General features: G+C 43.5%; 1 pseudogene; it reads right to left on the bottom strand.

Annotated features, from left to right (window-relative positions):
- Nucleotides 1-1480: 1480 nt before the first annotated feature.
- On the bottom strand, nt 1481-6658 carry LOC104851416 (annotated as a pseudogene).
- Nucleotides 6659-7244: the final 586 nt, after the last annotated feature.

The raw sequence follows: 7244 nt of genomic DNA, 5'->3' as shown, positions 1-7244 counted from the left end.
TTTCTGGTATTACTATCCTGGTACTTGCTTTCCAGCCTTTCATGTGTAAAGGGCAGCCATGAGGGAGTGGACTGCTTCCTCATCCTGCCTTGTTGCTCTTTGGGTCACGGATGTGGCAATGTATTCTTAATTTCAGTCTGTCCACTGGTGTTTCCGGTTTCCCCATCTTTTCGATCACTCAGGAAGTATAGCTACAGAGACAGAAAATTTTTGTTATATCTGTAATTTACTCCAAGAAACCCCTCTAGTGCTTGCTCCTCCCCGCATCATGGATTTCTGAAGCATTGGATTCCCCTATATTAAACCCCTTCTGCTCATAACACCTGCTGTGGTTTCTGGTATTGGGTTGCTGACTGAAATAATTCCTGTGCTTCTAATTATTAGGAGGCTGAAAAGTCATGGCCTACCTTGTGATTTCACATCTGAAATAAAATTCAGACATCATCTATTGTCTTGCCAAATCCAATTTTGACTCTTGTTCTCATATTTTTTACTTTGAAAAATTAATTCCTGTGGCTGGCCCAGGCTTGGCAGTTAGAACCGAGAATCAGAAATGATTTTAAGATTAACCTGGTGAAAAACACTGGAAAAGCCAAAATATCAAATGATATAGGAACACTCCTTTTCTCAGGCCTATACTTCGATAGAAATTTCTTGTCTCTAGTATGCGCAGGAAACATTTTGTTTTATTGCACTGTTGATTAAAAGCTAAATTCAATAAATTACCTGGTGAACAGTTTGCATAATTAAAATTATTTATGGTGTGTTGAAGAATTACTTTTCCAACTTTGTTCTGATGGATTAAAATATAGTATAGTTCCCATTTTCCAACTATTCCCCTTTAAAACATTAACTCTACTTTTTTCTATTATAAATATTTCAGCTTATTGGTGATTCTCTTTTATATTTTAGCCAGTTCCCCATGATTAACTGCAAGTCTGGGTTTCTCAGGTCAATATACTAAGCAAACAACTGGATTTTGGCAAGGAAATTATTTTTCTTTTCTGTATATTTTATGCTGCAATATTTCAAGAACAGGATCAGATTGTTTGCACTTTTATTTATATTTGCTTAGTGTTTGTGTGCTTAGGAACTAGTTGTAGGCTATACCATATACGTGCAATATTTAACCCAGGTTCTAATGCTTATATAGAATTTACATCTTTTTTTTTTTCCTTTTTGGTAATACAAATTTTCTTGGTGGAGGCGAAATACTCTGTGCACTGGCAGTACCTTCCCTTCCCCTCCCCTTCCTTTGCCTCCTGGGGGAGAAAGAAGGGGAGGGGGACTTTCAGGGCCAGCGTGAATGTGAGGTAGAGGAGAGCCATCTCCTGTCCTTCACAAACGTGGAAGACAACACAGAGATGGGCCAGGGAGGGGACAGGTGCCAGCAGGGGAGACACAGATCCATTGCTGCAGTCTTGCCCAGGTGGGCCAAGTGCAGCTGGCCCATCTCTGCCGCCCCCCTCCGGGCAGCCTGTTAAAGCTTCAGCTCATTGGATATTTTGGAGGCAATTTTTTTTTAAGGCTGTGGCGATGCCCGATAGACACTTAAACCAAACACTGCTGAGCGAGAGGCCCAGCAGTTTGCACACCTCCCCCTCCCCCTACACAGGGTTCTCATGGCCCAGTGTGCCGTGCATGCACAGAAGCAGGTACTTCTCAGGCAGCTCGCTCTGAACACTGTTTGCATCCAGCACCTTGCCATCTCCCGCATCATCTCGTGGGGCTCCATGGAACTTGTGGTCTCCATACTCCCTGTAAAGCTTAGTGAGTGTGGCTTGGCCTCCTGAAATGCTTTTTTCGTTGTCATTGCCTCCACTGCCCACCACATGAGGGCTGAGCGTCTCCACTCAGTCTTTGCTTTCAGGTTCATTCAGGTTCCTGCGGACAAACTTGGAGGTGAACCTGCTGAAGATGTCCCCAGAGGCACCTGATGTCCCTGGCTGTGGCCAGAGGGAGAGGCTGGGCTCACACTGTAGGGCAAATTCTCTGGTCCCACACCTGTCGGAGCTGCCCAGAGTGGAAGATGCTTTGAATGGGCACAACCTGAGGGAAATTAGTTCAGTCTGGGGCTCTACCACTGCTGCTGATGTTGTGGGCAGAGGGGAGGCGACAGGGACGCGCTGGCGGGCTGTGCTGTCTTTGCCTTTCTGGATGGAGGCCTGGCTGAGGCTAGTCCTTTCCAGAAGTGGGGATTTCCTGCTTCTGTTTGTGCTGGTGGAGAGGATGCTGTTCGTGGAGAGGGTAGCAGTGGACTTCTTCCTCTCTAGGTCGGGCAGGGGCTGGCAGGCACTTTGGTAGTGCTGCTGGCCTTCTGCCCAGCCTCCTGGTCCTCCTCAGGCAGCTTATCTCTTGTGTTGTTACTCTCAGTCTTCTTAGAGTAGGAAGGAGAGGTGGAAATGGCTGGGCCAGCCTGGTCACTGAAGCGTTGCTGCTTGGGATTGGCTAAGGCACTGTGCTGTATTTTATGGGATGGAGATGGGGCTCTGCTATTGGCCACGTCACCTGAAGGCCAAGGCTTCAAGATGATCATGTCACCTTCCAGTTCGGAACTCTTGTACCCCAGGAACAGATGTGGGGCCATCAACTGTTGTACCATTGTACCTCTGGCCCACCACTGAGTCCTGGATCTCTTCCCAAGTGTAGCCCATGGGCACCATCAACTCTGTCTGCCAAGGGTCCTTATAGGCAGGGAGTGGCTCCACATAAGGCTTTAATTCATCTTCTTCATGCCCCACGTTCATCCACTGGTCTTTCCTAATTTACTCTAAAGTGTGCCTCTCTTACTGGGATTAAGAATGAGAAATTTCAGCTGGGCATGGTGGTGCACGCCTATAATTCTAGCACTCCGGAGGCTGAGGCAGGAGGATCGCTGTGAGTTTGAGACCAGCCTGGGCTAAATAATGAGTTCCAGGTCAGTCTAAACTACACAGTGAGAACCTGTCTCAAAAAAAAAAAAAAATCCCAAACAAACAAACAAAAAACCCCAAAAAACAAAAAACACAAAACAACAAAACAAAATAAAACAAAACAAACAAACAAAGAATGAGAAATTTCATACAAGGTCAACACCCCAAAATCAATAGCCTTTTTGTATACAAATAATAGACTCACTGAGAGAGAAATTTGGGAAACAATTCCTTTCACAATAGCATCCAAAAAAATGAAGTATCTAGGAATCAATCTAACAAAAGAAACAAAAGACCTCTACACTGAAAACTACAGCACGCTGAAAAAAGAGATGGAAGAGGATATAAGAAAATGGAAAGACATCCCCTGCTCCTGGGTAGGAAAAATTAACATAGTGAAAATGGCCATACTACTAAAACTCCTATACAGATTCAATGCAATGCCAGTTCAAATTCCAGCACTATATTTCACAGAACTAGAAAAAAGGAATCCAAATACTCATTTGGAACCAGAAGAGACCTAGAATAGCAAAAGCCATCTTAGGCAGCAGAGACATGGCAGTGGGTATAACAATTCCCAATTTGAAACTATACTACAAAAACTATATATTTATACTATAAAAACAGCATGGTACTGGCAAAGAAACAGACTGGAGGATCAGTGGAACAGATTGGAAGACACAAAAACAATCCCAGATGTACTCAGCTATGTCATCTTTGACAAAGGAGCTGACCATCCTCAGTGGAGGAAAGATAGCCTCTTTAATAAATGGTGTTGGAAAAACTGGATCTCAACCTGCCAAAGATTAAAACTAGACCCTTATCTTTCACCATGCACTAAACTGAAGTCAAAGTGGATTAAAGATCTAAATATTAAAACAGAAACACTAAACTTGCTGGACGATAAGTTAGGCAGAACTCTTGAAGACATTGGCATAGAAAAAGACTTTATGAAAAAATCCTCAGTAGCACGGGAACTAGCACAAAGAATCAACAACTGGGATCTCATCTTATTAAAAGCTTCTGCACTGCAAAAGAAACCATCAACAGAACTAAGATACAACCTACAATGTGGAAAAAAAATTTTACCAGCTGCTCCTCAAAGGACTATTATCTAGAATATATAAAGAACTCAAAGCAATCAGCCCCCCCAAATATAAAGACCTGATTCAAAAATGGGCATCTGAAATGAACAGACATTTCTCAGACAAACAAGTAAAAAAAGCAAGTAAATATATGAAAAAATGTTCCACATCAGTGGTCATTCAAGAGATTCAGATGAAAACAATACTGAGATTCCACCTCACCCCACAAAGAATGGCTGCTATCAAGAAATCACACAATAACAAATGTTGGCGGGGTTGTGGGGAGAAAGGATCCCTTCTCCATTGTTGGTAGGATTGCAGACTGGTGCAACCACTATGGAAATCAATGTGGAGATACCTCAAAGAGCTGGGACTACAGGTTCCATTTGACCCAGCCATCCCTCTGCTGGGTATCTTTCCAAAAGAACTAAAAGAATCATATCACAGAGAAGCATGCCCACCCATGTTTACAGCGGCACAGTTTGTAATAGATAAAACTTGGAAAGAGCCCATTTGCCCATCAGTTGGAAACTGGATAGAGAAGATGTGGTTTTTCTATAAACTGGAATATTACTCAGCCATAAAGAATGAGAAATTAGTCGGGCATGGTGGCGCATGCCTGTAATCCCAGCACTCAGAAGGCTGAGGCAGGAGGATGACTGTGAGTTCGAGACCACCCTGGGCTACACAGTGAGTTCCAGGTCTGTCTCACTACATAGTGAGACCCTGTCTCAAAAAAAAAAAAAGAAGAATGAGAAATTAGATTCATTCATAGGAAAATGGATACATACTGAGGATATACTCCTACGTGAAATAAATAAGTCACACATGTGTAAATACCGAATAGTTTCTCTGGTGTGAATAAACTATAGTAGTACATAAGATCTTAATGATATAGTTGACCATGTGAAATAGGAAGAAAAGGGCTAAGAGTGTAGGGAAAGTGGGAAGGGTAGGGAAAAGCTAATAAGGGAAAGAAAAAATATGAGACAATGAAAAAATGGAAATAAAGTGTTTGTAAATGGGGAGGGGAGGAGGGGGAGAAGGGAGGGCAGGAACAAGGGTAAAACATGAGAACCAAGACCTGTCATGTAAAGGTACAAGATCCCAACAATGAATGTAACTGTACTGTATCCCTAAAATGTACCAATAAACTCAATGAGGAAAAAAAAGAATGAGAAATTTCTTAAGCAGGTTTCTCAGTTTGTGGACATGTAGAATGGAAGGAATATGTATTATCCCCTCAGTACTGGCTCCCGTAGCTCCTTGAGATTCTGTCCATCAAAAGGCAGGGATCCACTGACCAGGGTGCAGCAGGTGACTCCTAGGCTCCACACATCCACCTCGGGGCCATTATATTTTTTGCCCTGGAAGAGTTCTGGGGCAGCATAAGGTATCCAGCCACAGAAGGTATCCAGCCTGTTCAAAAGGTGAATTCATTGCTGAAGCCAAAGTCTGTAATCTTTTTGTTGTTGTTGTTTTTGTTTGTTTTTTGTTCTTTATTTTTTTGAGACAAGATCTCACTATGTAGTTGAGACTGACCTGGAATTCACTATGCAGTCCAGGCTGGTCTCAAACTTACTGCTATCATCCTGCCTCAGCCTCCCAAGTGCTGGAATTACAGGAGAGTGCCACCATGCCCGGCCAAAGTCCTCAATCTTACCCTTCATATTAGCATCCAAGAGCAGGTGTGTCTATAGGTTGTAAGGAACAGGGAAAGGGGACATTACTAGAACATCTATAGTAAGTCCTAGTCTCCTGTGAGCCATGACAACACAAGGCAAATTAATTTATTAAACAGAAAAGGTAGAAAAAAAATGAGACTGAGAAGAAGCTGAGCTTTGGGCGTGATCAATGCTGCTCTGGGCAAAGATGAAAGTCCCTGAACCTGTCACCTTTCATTCAGTACTTTGGGAGAAACAAATGTAGCAAGTGACTCAGGACAGAGAGTTCAGTACATGGAAAAAACAAACATAATAGATGGGGGGGGCTCAGAAAAATGTGTAGAACAATGAGGAACTACGCATATGAAACTTTTGTTCCTCCCAGGATGTCTTCAGCTGTTTTAATCTTGTCCTGGAGCATCTCAGCCTCACCGGACCATGGAGGTCCTAGCTGTGACCAGAGGCCAAAATGGAACCGTGTCTCGAAATGCCATCGCTGGCCTGCAGGCAGGAGAACTAGGCCTAATCAAATGATTTTTCCCCAAAATTATGTAGAGTTAATCCGGACAATAGGTCTCTATAAACAGTGACATTAAAGGACAGTAGAAATATCTGGTGGAATTTGGCTTGAGTCTCTTTCTCTTTCATTCTGCCATGAGCCACTAGGTAATCAAACACTTCTCCACCACTGGCATATTCCATGCCAAGGTAGAGCGTCTTCTCAGTCTCAATCACTTCAAATGACTATGTTGGGATGTTTCAAAAAACTTCACAATTCTTACTTCACGGCATACTTTCTGGAGGCTGGAAGAGTTCATTTGAGTCTTGTCAATGGGCTTCACAGCTACCCCTTTCCCAGTCAGGATGTGCCTGGCCAACTTCATCTTGGCAAAGTTACCCTTGCCATGGTCTTGAGGAGCCTGTATTTGACAATATGGGGCTGTTCGTCAGCACAGGTGGCTGAATTGTGTGCCTACAGCATGTTGGACTTACTTGCTGGGCTTGGAATCAAGGTGCCTCAAGATGGGCTGCTCTGCGTCCCTCTCATTCAGCGTGGGCAGGGCGGGTCTGGGGCCTGACATGGTGCCTGTATCTCAGCGGAAGGGACCCAGAAGCTCCATGAAGGGAAGAGGGCAGGACAGTGCAGAGCCTCGCCAGGTGTGGCTTCTCACAGCAGGAGCACATGCTGCATGAGCCTCTGCTGGGGTGCAGGGAGGCCAGGCAGCAGCAGGGGCTAGGCTGCAGGCTGCCTCTGAGAGGCTCTGGACCGCGCCCTACCTTCCACCCGGATCCCCTCCCCAGCTGTGCTGTGCAGTGGTGCCTTTCTAGAATTTACATCTTAATAGTAGTGCAAAGTTCTGGATTTGGAAGACCAGTCTCCCCATTAATTAATTATTTCAAAAGCTTGAAACAAATTATTTATACCCTATTGCTTTTTATTTGTTTTATAATATTCAGTGTTACTTTTGGATGAGCTAATTGAATCTCTTTGTGCTGTCATAGACACATATATATATATATACACATATATATATGTATACATATATCAATATATATACATACATATGTATATATATACATAT

Source organism: Fukomys damarensis, unplaced genomic scaffold, assembly GCF_012274545.1.
Source record: "Fukomys damarensis isolate Sample0158 unplaced genomic scaffold, DMR_v1.0_HiC HiC_scaffold_24, whole genome shotgun sequence".
Taxonomy (NCBI): Eukaryota; Metazoa; Chordata; class Mammalia; order Rodentia; family Bathyergidae; genus Fukomys; species Fukomys damarensis.
The sequence above is the reverse complement of the archived record's forward strand: the minus strand, read 5'-3'. Positions and strand labels throughout refer to the sequence as shown.